This window comes from Coenobita brevimanus, chromosome 33 (genome assembly GCF_032717465.1).
Source record: "Coenobita brevimanus isolate Jiangsu-jjx chromosome 33, ASM3271746v2, whole genome shotgun sequence".
NCBI classification, from domain to species: Eukaryota; Metazoa; Arthropoda; class Malacostraca; order Decapoda; family Coenobitidae; genus Coenobita; species Coenobita brevimanus.
Window position 1 is genome coordinate 16341953 of NC_136986.1, and position 21937 is coordinate 16363889.

The 21937-nt window shown below is 40.8% G+C and overlaps 1 pseudogene; it reads left to right on the forward strand.

The window, feature by feature from the left end:
• Positions 1 to 10080: 10080 nt before the first annotated feature.
• On the forward strand, positions 10081 to 17045 carry LOC145395803 (uncharacterized; annotated as a pseudogene).
• The last annotated feature ends 4892 nt before the right edge of the window (positions 17046 to 21937 follow it).

Consider the following 21937-nt stretch of genomic DNA (forward strand, 5'->3'; position numbering starts at 1 on the left):
ATATATATATTTCCATCCATCCATCATCCAAATACTTGATGGCTCATAGAGGAGCGTAGAAGCCCAGGGCTAGGCATTTGGTCTCGAAATTTAAGATGCGAGTGACCAGCCTCACTCATCCCTGAGTGGCATTACATGAGCAATCAACCCAAACGACCCTTGGGATATAAACCTTCTGCTCAATCTGACTGGAGCGCAATAATTACCCACTAAACCACTAGGTCCTGCAACTTGTTTAGCAGAGCACCACTAGAAAGAGAGCATAAGTGGTTTCCAAAGTACAGGAAACCATTTGGCTTGTCAAATTTCAGTGTACTGTAGAGTCACCCAGAGGCAGATGGAAGTAGAAAGAATGGGAAGGAAAGAAAGACAGAAGAGAGAGGGTAAAGTCACCCTGTAGGCAGAAGGACGAGGAAAGAATGAACGATAGAAAGACAGAAGAGGATAGCAGGAAAGAAGGGATGGACGAGAGGAGAAGTGTAGAATGTACCCAAGAGGCAGCAATACATCGAGTGAGAGTGGATGAGTGAGCGTCCCCACCTATATATATATATATATATATATATATATATATATATATATATATATATATATATTGTGATGAAAGAAGGAACCAAAGGCCATGAGCCCGCAATAACAGTTCCCTTCCAAGAGAAAAACAATATACAAGAGAGAGCCACATTCAAGATCCATTCATTTCTGAGATGCCTGGACACACTGCGTTTGAAAGACTGGAGATCATAGTGCAACAGGAAATACAGACAGAGGGGAGACAGTTCCAGAGTTGACCTGTTGCATAAATGAAGGACTGGGAGTAACGGTTAACTCTTGCATTAGAGAGTTGAACAGAAATGGGATGAGAGTTTGCTGCTAGACGGCTGCTACGCGCCCGTCACCAGAAGACAGAGGTGGAGGAGGAATGCATGCAGACAGTTCAGAGGAGCAGTGACCAATAAAGTAGTAAACGATAGAAAAGAGATAAAGATGCAACAGTGCAGCGAAGAGACAGAGCTTGAAGGGAGTCAGTAAGAGGAGGAGAGTTAATGAGACTAAAAAGCCTTTTGACTTCACCCTAATATTGAGAAATGGTGTATGTGGGGGAGCCTCCCCACACATGAGAAACTGTACTCCACTCAGGGGTGGATAAAACCACTATATAGAGTCAACATTTGTGTAGAGAGGTAAAGAAAGAATGGAGTCGGCTTAACACACCCAATCTCTTGGAAGCAGAATTTACAAGAGATGTAATATGAATCTTTCCAAGATAAGTCCAGAGGTAAATGAAACCCAAAGCATGTTTCACAGGATGATGCAGGATTCAGCTAAAGGAATATCATTAAACATTGGTGGGTATACCTGTGGAAGATTTTGACGGGTTGATAGGTGTAAGAACTGAGTCTTGTAGATGCATTTAAAAACAACAAGATTATTTTTACCCCAGTCAGAGATGCGAGCCCAAGTCAGACATTAGGTGTGGCCATTGCCTCATCCTTTGTTTGTTGAAGTAACTGCTGAGATGGGCGTATGCTGCGGGAACCAAATGGAAAGGTTAAGGGGTGGAGTCATCCAGCGTATGAGTGGGATAGGGTTAGAGCGTATAGCTTAGAAAGCTCATTGATTGAATAAAAGGAGAGAGAGGTTGGTGATAGGACAGAGCCCTGAGGAACACCACTGTTGATAGATCTAGGAGAAGAAGGATGGCCGTCTACAACAGTGGCTATAGAACGACCAGAAAGGAAGCTAGCAAATGAAGGAAAGCACAGATAGAGAAGGATAGAAACGAGTAGGAGGGCAGTTTAGTAATTAAAGATTTATGCCAGACTCAGTTGAACGAAAGCCTTTGAGATGTCAAGTGCAGCGGCAAAGCTTTCGCTCAAAAGTCCCGAAAGGAGTGATGACCAGGAGTCTGAACGGTAGGTGAGGAAGATCGCCAGTGGAGCATCTCTGACAGAACCCGTACCGACGATCAGAAAGAAGGTTGTGATAGGAAAGATGCCTTAAAATTTTTCTATTGAGGATTGACTCAAAAAACTTTTTGAAATACAGGACGTTAAAGCAATTGGACGATAGTTCGAGGGTTGGGAGTGGTCACCGTTCTTTTTAGGACTGGCTGAATGAGAGCAAATTTCCAGCAAGAAGGAAAGCGTACTTATTGACAGACAAAGGCGCACAAAGAGTTTGGCCTAGGCAGGGTGTAAGCACAGGAAGCACAGTTCTTGAGAACAACAGGAGGGACTCCATGAGCGCCCGTATGCCTTTTTAGTACTGAGGCCAGTGATGTGCAGAAAATACTTCAGCTGAAGACATTTTAATGTCAGCCATGAGGAAGTCAGAGGCAGGAAGTGATGGAGGAACAGCACCGGAATCGTGTAAGGTGGAATTGGACGAGAGAAGTCTGTGCAAAAAGAGATCTGCTCTATCAGTAGAAAGAAATAGCTACAGAACCATCAGAGTAGAAAAAGAGGAGGGAAGGATGATGAGGTAAAGTTGTTAGAAAGGTTTTGGCAAGGTGCCAGAAGGAGCTGGGAAGAATTCGAGTTGGAGAGTATATATATATATATATATATATATATATATATATATATATATATATATATACATATATATATATATATATATATATATGGAGCCTCTGTGGGTACAGTGGCAGAGTGTGCGTTTCACACGCTGGTGAGCGGGGGTTTTGCCTCCCACCAGAGTTGTACAAAACTTTTGGGGAAAGCGTTCACCAAGCCACTTGCTACTTTAGCGAGACACCAAGGGTGCTGTGGTTGAACCAGTGTCGCATACTAGTATGCTTACACCTCCAATCGGCTTAAGGCGGCCACGATTACACTTTGGTTCACAGACTACACAATGGACATCCAAAGCCACTAAGGAACATCTACAATAACTTACACTCAGCAAGCACTTCTGACCCTACATACAGTCTCTACCAGAAAAGCGTTTCTAAGCCACTAGGTAGAGATACACTGGGCAGTATCTGTCCCTGCTTCGGTAGGGATAGGCCAGTCCTGCAATGGACCTCAACGGCTGATGATGATGATGATGATGATGATGATATATATATATATATATATATATATATATATATATATATATATATATATATATAGGTAGGTGGGGGCGCTCACCATCCACTCAGTCAATGTAGTGCTGCTCTCGTGTGTCTGCCCAGTCCTCTCCTCCATCCTTCTTTCCTTACATCTTCTATCTTTCTTTCCTTCATTCTTTCCTCGTCCTTCTGCCTATGGGTGAGTTTTCACTCCCTCTTCAGTCTTTTATTCATTCATTCTTTCCTCTTCCTTCTACCTATGGGTGACTCTACACTGAGTGACAAGCCAAATGGTTTCCTGTACACCAGGAAACCATTTACTAAGCTGGGTGGTACCCATATAACACAAATTTTGGCACCTGGTGATTTAGTGGGTAATTATTGTGTTCCAGTCGGAATGAGCCGGTGAAGGTTTATATCCAAGGGGTGGTTGAGGTTTATTTTTCTTAATTTTTTTGTTTTTATGTGTCCGACTCTGGGCAAAGGCTTCACGGCCTATATCTCGGGGGCAGTAGCCTATCCCAAGGCCCAGTAGTCCTCCTACACCTCCACATGTCACCACTATATATATATATATATATATATATATATATATATATATGTAGAATATGTCTCTCTCTCTCTCTCTTTGCATTTATTTATTCATATTATGTAGAGAGAGAGAGAGAGAGAGAGAGAGAGAGGTCAAATTTGTTGCAGTCTTGATGATGGTCGTGGATAAATGATCCGTTGCTGGAATTGGCCCATGAAGTAATAGTTTTTTGGGGTAATGAGGCTCAAATGTGAATATAAGTCTATAAAATATTAACCCTTCCTTAGTCCTCCGGGGTATTCAAACCTGGTTAGTCCGGTGGGGTGTTACAACACCCCAATACAAAAATACATGTAGTGTTACTAACATGTATATAATCATACCGCTACTTCAGCATATCTCTGCAATTACTAACGAAAAATTTTAATGCCCAGTAGGTGGTGTTTTTTAGTATATAATAATAATAAAATAAAATAAATTATAATATCAGTAAAAAAATAACCAATGGACTCTTATCTCATTTGTCAGGTAAACACGTACAGGAAAATACATTTTATGAATTTTAAAATCAGTATAATGATAAACAATATGCAAAATTAAGATAATAAAACCAATCTATATCACAATATGACTTAAATGGTTAGTTTGATGGGGTGACTGGAAACCCCGGGGTGAGGGGAAAGAAGTGCCCTTCTCTCTCACTACATCACAGGCAGGACTAAACCCATCCACATGCTCCATCCCCTCACTGAATCAGGAGAGTACTGGAACGGAGAGAAATATTCGAATCACCGGCTAGGAAATATGAGCTTTAAAAAAAAAAAATAGGGGTCCAAAACACCCCACCTGGGTAAGCAAGGGTTGAAGATAGATCCCGGTGGCAAATGACTTTTATTAAGGCTTTCCACACCCCGTGGAAAGTTTTATGTTTCTAGTGATTATTATTTTTTTATCACTTTAGTAGAAAGTCGATATTTCAAAGGCTATTTGGCCAAGAGTCTTCTAACTTGGTCAGCTTAGAAAGCTGTCTACTTCTGGCCAAAAACGGCTGCAATCCGTCAACTGGCTTTCCTTATGCCCCGAACATAGAAAAGTGATTCAGCCATCCTACCTCAAGAACCGCTTAAGCTAGGAAGCTAAAATTTTAATGAAACATGGACTGAAGGCAGACACAGTGCAGAAAGAAATATGGTGCTACTTGGTTGATTATTCTCTGAGATCAACTGGGGTAAAAAAAAAAAAATAATAAATAAAAAAAAAATAAAAAAAAAAAACTTTTTCCTATATTCAGCATGTCACCTAATTTTCCATGAAGGATTAAATCTACAGCCACAAAACATGGTCGACAAGAAGACTATAATGTCTAAGTTGACATGCACAATATCAGTGACCTTGACTTCAAGGTCCTTTTATAGCTCGGCTTCCAGTAGATAATGCCTATGGGAAGTTTTTCCTTATCAAAATATTCCTTGGACAATTTTGCCATGCTCTAGTTATTATTATTAATATCATTATTATTATTATTATTATTATTATTATTATTATCATTAATTATTATTATTATTTATCATTATTATTATTATTAGAATTGTATTAGTATTAATATTACTATTACCATTACTATCATTTTATGGGAAGGAAATTCATCTATGGGAATATAGATCTCTTTGTGGAATCTTAATAACTTGAGGAATTTCACCCAAGAATGAAGAAAACTCCATTCAGGAAAAGGTAAATGTGGAATAGAATGTCTCCACAGATCAGAAATAGTTCCATGTAGTAAACAGGTCATGAACTGAAATAATTCCATGACCAAAATTAGTCCATAGATTGATCTGGTATAATGAAAACATAAGTTCAGGGAGGTATAAGTACAAGGTAGAAAATGGGTTAGTGGCAAAAAATAGGTCTGGGTAACTGGCAGATAATTCGGGCATAAGGGAAAAAAAGGTCCTTAGGAAACAGGCCACTGGGAGAAAAAGGATCCAATGAATAGGTTCATAAGGGAAATTAGGTACGTGTTGGTTGAGTCCGAGAAGGTATAGTGTGCGACCGACACATATGTGGATGAAATTTACTTGCTTATGATGGAAGAATCACCCAATATGCATACAGGTATATGTGTGCACTGAATGTGTGTGCCTATTTTAAGCAACTGTACCTGCAAGAGGTGTAAGCAGTGAGCTACTTTCATCACATGTGGTGTCAAAGAAGATGACCAGCAGCAGACTAAGCCTCATCATCCTTAGGGCCAATATCTGTAAGGGCAGTCAGCCTTTAAGCAATGTGGAAAGTTCATGTATCTGTCATGCAATACTCCATTCCTCATCAGTGGATAGGGGTCTGGAGCCAAGGTACTATGTACAGGCATTTAAGGCAAGGGTGACAAAACACGAAAAGCCCAAGAGGCATCGTATTAGCAATGATCCCGAAACAACCCTCAGACTGAAACCATTATGGTTCTTGTCCAAAACCCAATAGGCCAGAAAGAGTCGATTTGGTTAAATGGTTACCATCCATCATGGCAGAGATTTCACTAGATTAGAGGAAACCATTTGGCTTGTCACTCAGGTAGGGTCACCAGAAAGATGCATTATATATGGGAAATGGATGGTGGCCACGCCCACCTACCATATAGTTTGTAAAAAGTATACCGGTATATCAGATTGGAAAGGTAATAAGGAACATTTCCAAGGGTCCCCAATTGTATATTAGTGTACGGGTGTTGTATCTTAAGTAAAGGTTCATATCCATTTAATGCACTTGTATAATAAATTAATAATTGCTTTTACTTCTAGTTGCTGTCATTTATATAAATACTGGCTTTGAAACTGAAGACGAAATCCCTACTTATGCCAAGGAGGATGTTCACCAAAACATTGACAAGACCAACAAAAACGAGTACAATCCCCTCCATACTCCTACCCTCTTATCCCATCTCTTCCCTTCGCTTGCTAAACGCAAGTATTGGCAAGACAAATCATTGTCATAACACCAGATCAGCTTTGGGGAGGATGTGAAGTGGGATGGGTATTCATGGTAAACGCGAACACCCCACTCGCCCCTGACATAAATAGCCTTTTCACATTCATCTTCAAAGCTGGTGTTATGACAAGGTTGGGGAGTTTGCGTTTAGTTAGCTCCAAACCAAAAGGATAGAAAGAGGTAATAAAACAACACAGTTTCTTTTTTTGTAAGTTGAATGCTTGACAAGAACATATACACTGAGGATCTCTGACTGTGGCTCGCAGGCTAGGTATTATAGCACTGGACATTTCATCTGACACGTCCACTTTAATTTTTTTTTCACTGTTTTCCTTTTTTTATGTGGGCAACGTGTGTAAAAGATAAGTTTTTCAGTGCCTGATTTGATACGAGGCATGTGCATGGTAAAGGGTCCTAGGACCAAGTCATCACATTGATGGATCGCATAGCACACAAGAGACATCCAGCTGGCACACATTAATTTTCACCTTTTCACATTATATCACCCATATTTTGTTTTGATTTTTTCACTATCATTCGCTTGCACTGATTTATTTTTTTCTTTGTCTTTAAGATCATAGAGAGCATCAGGGAGGTGCACTGCACTACCTCTGATCATGAATGGACGCCTACTGCCCTGTTCACTCAGTGGTGGGTTGGAGCACATTGCGCTGGCGTTTCCTACTTGGTATGGAGTAGCATGACAGCGAAAGTGTGAGCATCACTTCTGTGAGGGTATGGAGTGCAGTGTTATTTTTCTTGGTTATTGTATGGGAAGAAGCTTACTGCTATGCATGGGGCATCCCCCAGCGGGTGATCTATGTATGTTATGATGAAGGACGTCACTGAACTTCACCGGCTACTTCTCTGTGCAAGTGAGAGTGCGTGTGTGTATGGAGAAATGCCAGGGATGCCGCTATTCCCCAAAGACCGTGTGATCCCGGATCACTTACCAAGGCTCCTTCTGCTGTATATTATGGGTTTTAGTAGACTTTACTAGTACACTCTTTGCTGAGCACTGAGTGCCCTCACTGAATAAGGGGACACCCGAATCTGCACAGAACAATGTCTATCCAAAGTCTACACCTATTGAAACTTCCGGGCACCGCTTAAGCACTGCTACTGGGCATAGATGATGGTGGACAGTACGTATCCTACAGGCTGGGATTGTGAGAGGGGCAAACCTGAAGTCTTCTTTCTCGTTTTTTGGGAGCGTCCTTGGAGATGGCACTAGCGATACCGCCAATCCATCCTGTGCAAAGATAGTGCATGCTGGAAACAGTGTATAAATTAAAGCCAGTCCCCGCCCTGCCTTTCGTCTGCACCAAATTCGATGAAAACTAGAAAGCGCTCACAGAGCACATACTCTCGCTAATGCCATTGCCATTTAAAAGGATCTAGATCCGGATCCGCCCCCAAATTTTTAATCAGTTCTTTCTTGATCCATGTCCCGCCTTTCCACAAAATTTCACTGAAAATCATTGAGAACTTCTAGAGATATTGTGCGGGATACTCAGGATCCGGATCCGGATCCGCCCCTAATTCAACAATTTCTTCCTTGGCTAATGGCCCATCCTTTCACTAAATTTCATCAAAATCCGTTCACAAGTTTTAGAGTAATCCTGGATCCAGATCCGTGGATATAGGATCCGGATACGACCCCAAATTTAATCAATTTTTTCTTGGTCCTTGGTGCACCTTTCCACAAAAATTCATTGAAATTCATTGAGAACTTTTGGAGAATTTTGTACGGGATATTCTGGATTTGGTTAATGGCATATTAAGTTTAAAAGAATTTCGGATAAAAGAGACTACACTGTATTTATATCTATTGGTCCCCACGACCTATTTTAGTCCGTATTAACCCTTATCCACCATTGTCCACTCCTACTGATGGGGAATTTCTGAGATTTTGGGAAAAATACCCTTATTTCAAACCCTGATATCTTCCAAATTATTATAACTAGAGAAGAAAGTACATATACATAAGACTCTTCAACTCTTCCTCTTTCAAATGAAATTATCTCAAAGTCTGCAGGTGGTCCCGTCAATGAAGAAGGATACGTTAAAGATGACTGTCTTTCCGTGTTTTGACGGGCTAATCCAGGTGCGCACCTCAGCCAGTGACCTTGGACTCGCTGGCTAGCACTGGCAGCTCTGACTGGAGTGGTGATTGTAACACCGTCCAGCCTCTCGGAATATTCCAGTCTTTCAACTTTTCCTTATTTACCGTCGTAAGGATGAGTCATTACCCTGTCCATGTGGCTCCCCATAGTTCTTTCCGGGCTTTTCATAGTGCCATTATGCCCCGTAGATGTAGAGGAAGTAGTGGTGGGCAGGGTTCCAATAAGAAGCTAAACAGTTAATAACGAAGCTAACTTTGTTGTTAACTGATTATCGTATTCGCTAACTTAAAAAATCATTATCGAACTAATTAGCTTCCGTTAAATATACTTCAGCTAAATTTATTTCTGCTAATTAGCTTCAGCTAATCAGCTAACATCGAGTCCGCTAACGATACTGACGAGTCTACATCCAATACAAGCCATTCTAACTTTGGTTTATTTGTGATGAATAGTAGAATCTTAAAATAATAATAATAATAATAATAATGATAGTAATAATAAAATAATACTAATAATCCCACACAGAGGCACATTTATAATTACAGTCCCTGTTTAGATTGCGCGCGGATTAGTGTGAAGGTAAACAGTGTTTACCCTGTGTTGACTAAACGCGTGTATTCAAGTTGCAACCAGAAGTCAGTCCGTCACTCCTGTGTCAGTGTCATTTACAGGGCCTACCAGATTTTGTTATGGAAAGAGACTTAAGTGAGGACATAACTGTGCTTTACCCTGATGATCCTGGGTCTGCTGAGGAGACTCCAGCATCTGTTTTTAGGACGGAGGAAACTGACTCAGGCTGAGGGCCAGGCCGGCCAGCCATGCCATCTCGACCCTCATCCATGGCCCCACCTAAGTCAATAATTTCTATATCTGCCAGAGGGTGAGAACGAGAAGAGCACCGGCAGCTTGAGCTTCAGGAATGTAACACCCAAAATACACATTTATGTAGACAACTTTAACAGCCTACAGGGTGCCGTATTAAATTTAAAACGTTTGTTTGGGATTTAGGATGAAGGGAAAACATTTTCATTTATTAACATGTCAGTTTACAAAAATATATATGTCTCCTAAATTACTTTCCATTAATTACTCCATTACCGTAACTGTTGTGAACTAGAAATTTAGGGATAGCCTACATCAGTGGTTGTTAACATTTTTAGTACCATGCCCCCTCTAAGAATTGGTCCTTCCCTGCACGCCCCCCTTGCATCAATTAATAAAATTCCCTCCAAGATTTTAAAGAAAAATGAAAAAAATATTAGTCTCTTTACTGATCATGAATTCCTTGGTTAAGAGAATAACAAATCTAAGTAGAAAAATTCCTGCTTTTTCCCAAGGGCTCACACCCCCCCTTGAAATTACTGACACCTAACTAGGTGAGCATGCCGCCCAGGTTAAGAACCACTGGCCTACATTTTGAGACAGGTTTCTTCAGCCTCATGGTTTGGGACCCTGAATTATATGCATTGTTTTCTTTATATTTCTTATTTAGAAGGTATTTATTGAACTCTGATGGACTGGACATTCAGTATATGAAAATATATAATCTCAGAAAAAACATACAAAACTCTTTACAGGTGTGTTTTGTGCCAGCCCAAAACCACCATCATCAAGGGACATGTGACAAGCCTCCACAACTTGAAGTCCCATATTAAGAGGAGCCACCAGCCTCATAATTGCCAGTTTGAGGACAGGATCCAGGCAGGCTCTTCCTGAGGGAAACGCAGGCAATCCTTGGAAAGTAGCAGTGGCAGTAACATTTCTCCAACTACAAAGAGAATGTGCTAGCCCTCAATTTACGAGACATTTGGCCAAGTAGCTGCTGGCACTGCTGTCCTTCAATCTGTGGTTCACACCAAGATTGTGGATGCATCATCGGCAACATGTTGCCGCTGCATGTAGTCGAGTCCCCCACCTTTGTCAGCCTGATCAAGACACTGAACCCCAGTAAGACATCAATGTCTCGTAGCACCCTGGTCAGGGAACTCGGACAGGCATAAGCAGCTGGAGGAATATCTTATCAGGTATGAATATTATTTAACGTATAGGTAATTCCATTTTTTTTTTTTTATGATATATGTATATATTTTCTTTAAATTTCAAATCACATCTCATCAGTTAATTACAAGTGAGCAGACACTATGCCCTGTTTGTCACTATTGCACATATTTTAAATGTAGTGTATATATATATATATATATATATATATATATATATATATATATATATATATATATATATATATATATATATATATATATATATATATATATATAAGTTATGACAGTAATTCCATTAATGACAGACTTTGTAATGTTTATTAATACAAAATTTACTTCCGTTATTAATCAATCAATCAATCAATCATTTCCTGTGGCACCCCACGGGATGCATAGGGCCTCAATGAACTTTCTCCACCAATATTTGTCTCTTGCCATCTCCTTCAGGTCCCACCAACACTCCTCTCCTGCTTCTTTTTTCATTGTCCTCAACCAGGTTTCCCTCGGCCTACCTCTACCTCTTCTTCCTCTAGCAGTCCACTCTGGCACATCCTGTATTAAACAACCTTCTTTTCTGTATATGTGCCCCAGCCACTTCCAGCGAGACAGTCTCACATATTCATTAACTGGTTCCACTCTCGTAATATCCCTTACTCTTTCATTTGTAACTCTGTCTTGCCACTTTACCCCAAGAATCCTTCTCAGTATTTTATTCTCAAATCCTAATACTTTCTGATCTGTTGCAATTGTACTGTACCATGACTCATGCCCGTAAATTAAAATTAGTCTAACCATGGACTTGTAAATTTTCACTTTAGTATGTACCGAAAGTATATTATTATTCCAAACAGATTTCAACATTCCAACAGCTCGCCAAGCCTGTCTAATCCTCTCCTCAATTTCATTGTTTAATGATCCATTAGATGATACAATCGTTCCCAGATATTTAAAGTTTTCTACATTCTTCACCACATTATTCCCAATTACACAATCGATTTGGTTCTCCACGTTCATATTAATAATTTCAGTCTTTCCACAATTTATTACCAATCCCACTTTTTCTCCTTCCTCCACCAGACAATCGAGCACCCTCTGCATCTCGTAAATACTTCCGCAAATCAGTACAATATCATCAGCATAGTCCAAATCCATCAGCTTCTTATTTTCTGTCCAGTTAATTCCTGCACCTGTTCTCCTTACAACCTTTTTCATAACATAATCCACAACCAAAACAAATAACAATGGCGAAAGAACTCCTCCTTGAATCACTCCTGACCTAACTTGAAATGGATCACTCAAAGAACCACCCACCATTACCTTACAAAAGTACCTTCATGCAGGCTTCTAATAATATTTACAAACTTTTCTGGTATACCATAGAATCTCATAATTTTCAACATAGCTCCACGTGAAACACTATCAAACGCCTTTTCAAAATCCACAAAACACATGTTAAGTGGCATTTTCATCTCATTACCTTGTTGCATTAGATGCCTTACAATAAAAATCTGATCATTACAACCTCGACCCTTTCTAAATCCCGCTTGTTCTTGTCTTAAAATTTTATCAATTACTGGCTCTATTCTGTTCAACAAGATTTTGGAAAAGACTTTTGCAACTACAGGTGTCAAAGTTATCCCCCTCCAATTGCCACACACACTTAAATCTCCCTTTTTTGGTATTTTTATAATCACTCCATTTTTCCACTCTTCTGGAATTCCACCATTATCCCAAGCCACATTAAAAAGTTTCAAAAGCGCATTCATCAACACGTCATTTTCCACCTTAAGCATTTCAGAATATTCCATCCTCACCTGGAGCCTTAAAATTCTTTAACTCCTTTATAGATTTTGCTACCTCTTCCAAAGTTATATCCCCTGTTTCTATCTGCAAATCTCTCTCGGCTGGCAAAATGTCCTCTTCAGCTGGGATTGGTCTATTTAGAACAGATTCAAAGTGCTCTTTCCATCTTCCTTTTATATCCAAATCTTTAGTCATCAAATTACCATTTCTATCTCGTACAGGTATTTCCTTCCTTCTCCTTTCAGTCCCAGTTAACTCCTTTATGGCCTGATACGCTACTCTTGTGCTCTGACCGTCATTTTTACTTAATTTAATTTCTGTCTCTGTCGCCTTTTCATCATATAGTCTCCTCTTATCACGTCTAACGAGTCTTTTTACTTCAGAATGTAAACTCCAGTACTTTGCTCTAAGTACTTCAACTACCTGGCCATCAACATGTTGTTCTTCACTTCTTAACTTAGCCTCTTTCCTTTTCTGAATTACATTCCATGTTTCATCTGATATCCACTTTTTCCTTCTCGCTTTTCCCTTTTTCTTAATAGTAACCTTAGCACTCTCATGCAAAACCTCTTTTACCTCTCTCCACATTTGATTAATATCATTGTCTTCAGATTCCATCAAAGTCTGCAGGACTAGAAACCTGTTTCTACATTCGCACCGAAACTTTTCCCTCGTGCTCTCATCACTTCTCAGCTCATCAAAATCATAATTATTACCTCCTGTACAATTACCATTAACGTTTCTCTTAAGTTTTATTTTAATCTTTGACACAACAAGTTGATGATCACTACCTATATCTGCCCCCTCCTTACGCAAACATCTTGCAAATAACTTCTATGCCTTCTGCTAATTGCAATGTGGTCAATCTGGTTACAATATTTACCACATGGTGAAATCCAAGTAGTCTTATGTATTTTTCTATGCTCAAAGATAGTTCCACCAATGATAAGGTCATTTGCCAAACAAAAGCTTGCAAGTCGCACCCCATTTTCGTTTCTTATACCAACACCCTCCTTACCCATACAATCTTCAAAGCCATCCCTACTACTGCCAACAATCGCATTAAAATCACCAATGCAAACTAACACATCATGTCTTGCCACTCTATTCACTACATCCTGCAGCTTTTCATAAAAGTCATCCTTCATTTCATCAGCAGCCTCATTTGTCGGAGCGTACTCTACAACCATACTGATATTACCATGGTCAGATTTTAAGCGAGCATAAAGCAAGCGCTCATTAATTGGTTCAAACTCACATAGTGCCTTGCAAGCATCTCTACTCAGTAGTAAGCCTACTCCTTGGTAATGATTTCCATCACTCCTACCAGAAACCAACGTAGTAATACCATCTTCCAAATTCATTTTATCAACTCCAAGCAACCTCGTTTCTGTAAGAGCACAAATATCCATCTTGTATTCCTTGAACACTGAAATAAGTTCTTCAATTTTACCAGCCTGATTGAGAGTTCGAACATTCCAGTTTCCTATTCTTAAAGTTCTTTTTGGATTTATGAACTTATTTCTACACCGTGGGATTCTTAGCACCCCCTGCCCACTTAAGGGCTGCACGGAACTGAGGGCCATTGCTTCGTCACCAGAGTTCATCAAGATTTCTTAAGCAGTAAAATTTTTTCACCCTGGAGCCAATGCCAGTGACTCGCAGGAACCAGACAGTGGAGAGAGGAAATTAACTAAATGAAAGTAAAATGCAGAGGGTTTGGACAGACAAAGTACAAGGGAAAGAAAGAGAGCAAAAAGAATGTAGATAAAAGTGTCCCTTTTAGTCGCCTCTTACGACAAGCAGGGAATACTGGGGAAGTATTCTATCCCCCCTTCCCCATGAAAAAAGATAGTTTTACAGACATTCTTTAATATAATACAGTACCGTATTTCAGCATCATTAGTTATTACTCAATCATTTATTTTTATTTATACAACATATCTTCTTACTCTTTACATTTTATAATTTTCAATTACAGGCTGCTGCGGGTTATCCCCTGGGTGGCAACTACAGCAGACTGTTGGTCGGCTCACAACAAATCCTATCTGGGAATGACGGTGCACTAGCTGGACCCCAAAACCCGCATGAGACAGTATGCAGTTCTGGCCTGCTTTCAGCTCAGAGGGCATCACACCTTTGATGTTCTCGTTGAGGCCATGGTGGACATCCACTACAAGTTTCACCTGCAGAACAAGGTGACCAGGACCACAATAGACAATGGCAGCAACTTTGTCAAGGCATTTGTACAGTTTGGCACAGAAGCTGAACACTTGCCAGACATCCCTGAGCCTGCCATTGATATAGACATAGAACACATGGAGGATGAAGATCCCAATGCCGGGGCTGTGGATGAAGAGGTTGAAATAAAGAGCATCTCTATTCAGCCTTCCTCTGATGAGAAGCTTGACAAGGCAGAGTCGAGTGCCCACATCCTGCCAACGCATATGAGGTGTGCAGCCCACACCTTAAATTTGATACCCACCGTGGATGCTGATAAGGTACTTCTCAACATTCATTTCAAGACGGCCTACAGAAAAGCCATTTCAAAGGCACAGGCACTATGGAACCAGCACAGCCGCAGCACAGTGTCGGCAGACACCATTCTGGAAGAGTTAGAGAGGAGACTGGTGGTCCCCAGCAGTACCAGATGAAATTCCATCTATGACTCGATTGTTGTCCTCAATGGAATGTTGCTGAAGAAGAGACCAGCTGTTCACAAGGTGATGACGCAGCTAAAGCTGTCGACTTTCACTGATTCTGAGGTTGCCTTCCTAAAGGAATATGTGCACGTGATGTCCATTGTTGCCAGGGCTTTGGATACGATCCAGGGGGAGAAACAGGCTTATCTCGGGAGCCTTCTCCCAACTATAGCAACCATTCTGATGATGCTGAATGAGGTTAAGTCCAATGACCTCCAGTACTGCAATCCTTTGGTAGATGCGATGATTTTAGGCATCACAAAAAGGTTTGGGCCTACCCTAGATGACCAGCATGCCAGCTGGCATCTGCTTTCCACCCCAAGTTTCGTCTGTTCTATCTGGAGAAATATGATCACACCCAAATCAACAAGGTAACCAGGGCTATGGAGGTTGCCGTGGAGGAAGCCCTGAGAGTCGGGGAGGATGGAGAGGCCAGCAGCAGCAGTACCAGCGATGGAGATGATGATAATTTCTTAACCCTTTAAACGCAGAGCGTCGCGTTTGCGACGCTCGTCGAAAAGGACATAACGACGGAGCGTCGCGTTTGCGATTCTAGTAAATTTTGAATAACCGCGGGCAAGCAGGCTCCAGCTGGTATTGTCTATCAGTACCACCACCCTTTAGCTACAATTAGCATACTTTACCTTTGCACTACTGACCTCCGTTGTTGCCAAGTATCGCGTTTTTCCCCCCTCCCCCCACCACCACGGCCCGGCCAGCCTGGCTGTGATACATGACAGCGCTCTGAGTGCTCAGAACTGTAAATCTGCGCTCTCCTCTCACAAGCAGTTTATGTTAATAGGAAACGCTTGTTTCCCCAGTTGTATCACTAGCTTTTTTTTCGCACGGTTTGCCCCTGTTTAGCGTCAGTTTTCCGCAGGCTTTCAAAGTGACATTATGGCGAGTTCTAGCTCTTCCGAGTCAGTGCAAGCGGCCGACAGGAACGAGAATAAAGTGACGGGCGTAAGGCAGAATAAAAAGCGCACCGCGGTGATCTTTTGGGAAGTAATATGATTGAAAATAATGTAGTATACATGTTTTTGGCTGTGAAAATGGAAATGTTTATTGAGTGACAGGAAGACCGCCGCCGCGCTGCATGTCGGCCGTACGCTCCATTGATTTTAGCCTTATTTTCAGTGCTTATTGTACAAATACGGATTCCAAACTACCTTTACGTTGTAGTATAAAGTTTACTGTGACAGAATGAGGCTGTGGTAGAGGGGAAACCGGGTTGCTGGAGGTGTGAAAGTGAAGATTTGGTTACCCAATTTTGCAAGTTTCCACAAGTCCTTGGGTAGTCCACGAAGGCTCAACACATGTCTCTGGAGAATGCTGAATGTAAGTACTATCTGCCAAACTAAGTATAATGTTCTAGGGTTAATCTCTGATTTTTTGCTAATATTTTCCTACAGGTGCTCAGACTGCGATACAACCCCGCCACTCGGGGATGGTCGACTGTTCACGGTCGCGTTTAAAGGGTTAAAGAAAGTCTAGCAGCCACCTGAAAGAAGAGAGAGCCACAAGTCCCTGAAATCCTGGTCACAGATCTTAGTGAAAAAATGGTTGGAATCCCGCAGCTCCCGCTCAATGGATGTCGTCCTGACTGACGCAGCCTTCTTGGATGAGCAAGTGTTGATCGACCTGTTCGTGAAGTACAACACGCCTATCCCATCTAGCGCTGCAGTTGAACGCCTTTTCTCCATAGGCAAAGACATCTTGAGGGTCAAGAGAGCCAGCCTGTCAGATGCCAACTTTGAGAGGCTGATATTTATGAAGGGAAACCAGCATCATGTGGAGGCAATGAAGAAGTCCATGAAGGAGCAGAAAGAGAAGACAAAGTGAATGGCTGGATTAATAACAATAACTACAGGCATTGATGAGTCTGAATTGTTTGGTTCTTTGCAATTTATATTATAAATGCCTTGATCTTACTTTCTTGAATCCATGAACTGTGTAAATTTGAATAAATTCTTATTAATAATTATTTTTTGGGGAAGGTTTTCAGTTTTCATCAGTACTGGGAAGTCATGAACAAAGTTGTAACTCATGCTTAATAAAGGTCTTACAAGCATTGATGAGTATGACTTGTTTGGCTCTTTGTTGCACTATAAAATATAAAAGTTTTGATCATCATCTGAAAGATCTTATCTTGGCATGATTTACCTTTTTCTAAAGTTCTATGTCTAGGCTACAATATATTAAAACTTCAACTACCTAGGAGTTTTTCATTGAGGGTTTTAGAGCCAAATAAACAAACCGAATTGAAATCCCAATAGTGAAAGTTAGCTGTTTATCGAAAATCGTTAGCTTCAGCTATATTTTGCGGCAGTCTATCGGCTTAGCTCAATCGGAGTTGACTTTTGAGTTAGTGGATTATCGACCATCGAAGCTAAGTCTTTGGTTAGCTGTGCCCACCACTGATAGGAAGAAAATAGTTCTTTATTTTCAGTCCTCACTTCTTGTGTCAATTATAATCATTTCCCTCTACTACAGCACTTATATTTGCACTTGACATCACGATTACGGGTATTTGCACTTTGAGAAGTAAATACTCTGGTTGTTTCATGCAGTATGGTTGAGTATGAGGTAATTACTTGTATAGAATTTTGACTAATTTGTACTATTCAGAGGCATCGTGAAAATATTACTAATGTTACACAAAACTTACATTTTTTGTACTTAACATCACAAATACACTAATGCTCACGTATTCACCATTATTTTCTGCGTAACGAGGGAAAAAAATTTAGTTACAGCCAACCAGGTGATCTTTCTCGCCAGTGCACTTTTGGTTTTCTTTGACTGTACTAGATAGGGTTACTCAAGGTATATCAACTCATCGTCTCACAAATAACCATAAACAGTAACACTTATTGCAATGCACTTGTAAAACTTATTATAATACACTTATTTTGTAACACTACACATAACATATCTTACATTTCACTCTTGTATAAAAAAAAAAAAACCACTTTGTGCATACCTTTTTACTATTTATAATTTCCCACACACCTGCTCAGTCACTGAGACTTTTCCCTAGCGGTATGGGCAGAACTTTTGTGGGGATCGATGATGCAATCGGAATCAAACGAGGAAGATAAGGAAGACATCATTCTACACTCTACCACTGCCGTGTACAGACTGAGCTGTGCATCAGTGGGCTACCTTGGGTACCTACCTACCCTATGGTTGTCATAGAAAATGGTCATGAGGTCAAAGGGTGCCGGGAAGGTGCTGGCAGCATATCCAATCAGCCGGCGGCACTCCACGCCCTGAATCGTGACTGCTGGCCCACACGCAGGTGTTAATTCACACAAGAGATTCAATTCCATCCATTCATTTAATCCTTTTCTGTCCATTAGAACTGTACAAGCTTGGGGTTGGGATACTCAGTCCCGACATTTAAGGCGAGATTTCATTCCTGAACCTTGAAAACTAGTAGTCTTTATTTTTCCGGGTGGTGGGGGTCATGGATTAAGGTTGAGCTTCCTCCCAAAGCCTAAATCTTATCGTGTCAAATGCATAATTTAGCCTGTAACCAGATACATCCAAAATTCCATTCTTTTATCCTAAAAAATTGCACATTACTAACAGGACAATTAGTGTCAGAGGCTGTGCTTCTTCACTTGAAATTCCAAGTGCAGTTCCAGTGGTTCAGTCTAATTCTTCTGCATTTCTTAGTGGAAAGACAATGTTTCACTTCTATATAAAAACGTGAATAATTTGCTAGTGGGTAGTTGAAACTGAGTGCATGCTCCCTTTACCAAACCTAAAGCGATGTCCATGTGGTATGTGTGGCCTTCCTCAGGTCTTTATCTATAACTAAACAAATATGTGGCACTGAAGCTTGTAAATTATTGGCATGTATAGAAGACACAGGGAGTGCTGGAGCTCCCATTTCATCAGCCTTCGGGACTAACTCCTGACCATCCCCCTTTGCTGAACTTTTTCTGTGTCTCAGTAACACAAAGAATAGGCCACATGCTCTCCAATACAAGTTCCTCTAACTGTCAGCACCAGATTACATGCACATTACACACTTCACTTCCTATTAAAAGTTTTACAAACATAAAATTCTAAATATTTACCATGCCTCGGAGTTCCCGAAGGAGAAGGGGGGAGATCAAAACCCTGACCATCCGCTCTTCTCCCAGTGACGACCCGGTGAGATACCTGGAGCCACAGTGTGACTCCTTCCTTTCTGCAACATTCGCGGCCTCTCCTCCAACTTTCTCTTTGTTGAGCACCGCCTCTCCTCTTGTAAACCTCACCTTCTCTTCCTAACTGAGACCCAGTTGTCTGAGGCGACTGACAAACTCTTCTCTGTACCCTGCTTCTTTTCCCATACTCATTCCAAAGCCAAAGATGGCTCTTGTGTAGAGGTACACAATGACATATCTTGCTCTCGTGTTCCTGAACTTTAATCTTCTGAATTCTCTACTTTGGCTTCTGCATTCCTGTCATTCTCTGAGTAAATCTATATATGCAATTTACATATCCCCTAATCCTACTGACTATGAAAAACTCTCCAATTGTCTTACTTCTGTGATGGAACACATTCTATCGGTTTCTCATTTTTCAGAAATCTCCATTCTAGGAGATTTCAATAATCTCCATTCTAGGATATTTCAATATTCACCACAACCTTTGGCTTCCCTCTCCTTTGACTAATCCACCTTGTGAACAAACACATCTTTTCTCTCCTTAATGACATACAACAGCTTGCGCAGCATTCTACCCATATCTCTGATCATCTAGAAGAGAGCTCCAACATACCCGACCTCTTCCTTACAGCTAATCCTTTAGCTTTCACTGTTAATCTTTTGTCTCCGTTGGACTCCTCAAGTTGCAACATTATCATCTTAACCTGTCCTATCGCTCCAGTAAGACCTGTAGATCTTCCAAGGAAGCGGTGGCTGAAGCACTTTGGAGATGTAGATTGGGGTGCCCTTAGGCAATACTTCGTTGATTATCCTTGGAATGATTATTGCTTCCATGGCCGGGAGCAATCTGAGTTGCCTTGCACATTACATATGTTATTCTCATGGGTATGGAAGCATACATTCTTTCATCATGTCCTCTGAATAATGCAAAAAAGAAAAAAAAAAACGATTTAATCACGTTCGTTCTAATGCTCTCCACAACAAACAGAAGGCCTACAAAAGGTACTGGAGTCAACCCACTCCTAAATCTCATCTCTTTTATGTTCCTGCACAGAATTGCACTAATTGTTCTTCACTCAGCTGAAAGTAATATCATTTGTACTAAATGCTCTGAACTCTCAAACTCCAATTCTTCCCGCTCCTTCTGGCACCATGCCAAAAACCCTTCTAACAACTTTACCTCATCATCCTTCCGTCTCTTTTCCATTCCGATTGCTCTGTATCTATTTCTTCTACTGAAAAAACAGAACACTTCTCTCAGACTTCCTCCTCGAGTTCCACCTCGGACGATTTTGGTGCTGTTCCACTATCACTTCCCCCTTCTGACTTCCTCATTTCTGAAATTAAAATGTCTTCAATTGATGTATTTTCTGCCATCACCAGCTTTGATATTTACAAGACATATGGGCCTGATGGGATCCATCATGTTGTCCTCAACATCTGTGCTTCTGTGCTTACACCCTGCCTAGATGAACTCTTTCACCTATGTCTGTAAACTTATACCTTTTCTTCTTATCGAAAGTTTGCTCTCAGTCAGTCTGTTCCAAAGGATGGTGTCCATTCCCAGCCCTCTAACTATCGAACAGTTACCTTAACATCCTGTATTTAAAATATTCTGGTGTCTATTTTTAACAAAAAAATATAAGCATCTTTCTTATCATACGCTAACCTTGCTTATGATCATTTGAATGGGTTCTGCCAGGAACGTTCCACTGGTGATCTTCTCACCTACCTTTCAGACTCCTGGTCGTCCTCCTCTCGGGAATTTGGAGAAAGCTTTGCCATTGAAGTTGACATCTAAAAGGCTTTCCATCGTGTTTGGCACAAATATTTAATTTTGGTATAAATCTTTATTGCCCAAACTGCCCTATTGCGGTTTCTATCTTTCTCTGCCTTCATCTTTAGCTTCCTTTCTGCTCATTCTATTTTTGCTGTTGTAGACGGCCACCGTTATTCACCTAGAGCTATCAATAGTGGTGTTCCTCAGGTCTCTGTCCTATCACCAAACTCTTTTCCTTTAATTCATAAATGACCTTATAAGCTTTACATCTGACCTTCTCCTCTAAAACGCTGACGACTCCACCATCCACCTTTCCATTCAGCTACAGCAGCTACCATTTCAGCAGTTACTTCAGCAAACAAGGGATAAGGCTATGGCACACCGAATGTATGATTTGGTTCATATATCTGATTGGGGTAAACGTAATCTTTTTAATACATCAAACCTCAGACGTTACATCTAACAACCCGGCATAATCTTCCACAGGAGTCCCCCCTAATTTTTAATATTACTCGCCTCATTCCTGCATCACCTTTAAACATACTCGGGGTTTCATTATATCTGGATTTATCATGGAAAGAACCTTTTACGTCTTTCGTAAAAGAGATTAAGTGTGCTAAGCCGACTGTGTGCCTTCTTTACCCCTGCACAGTTGCTGAATTTATGCATGGGTTTTATTTGCCCCTGTGTAAAGTACACTTCTCATACGTGGGGAGGCTCCTCACATACAGCTGTTCTCAACAAGGTGGAGTGAAAGCTTTTCATCTCATTAACTCTCCTTCGCCTACTGG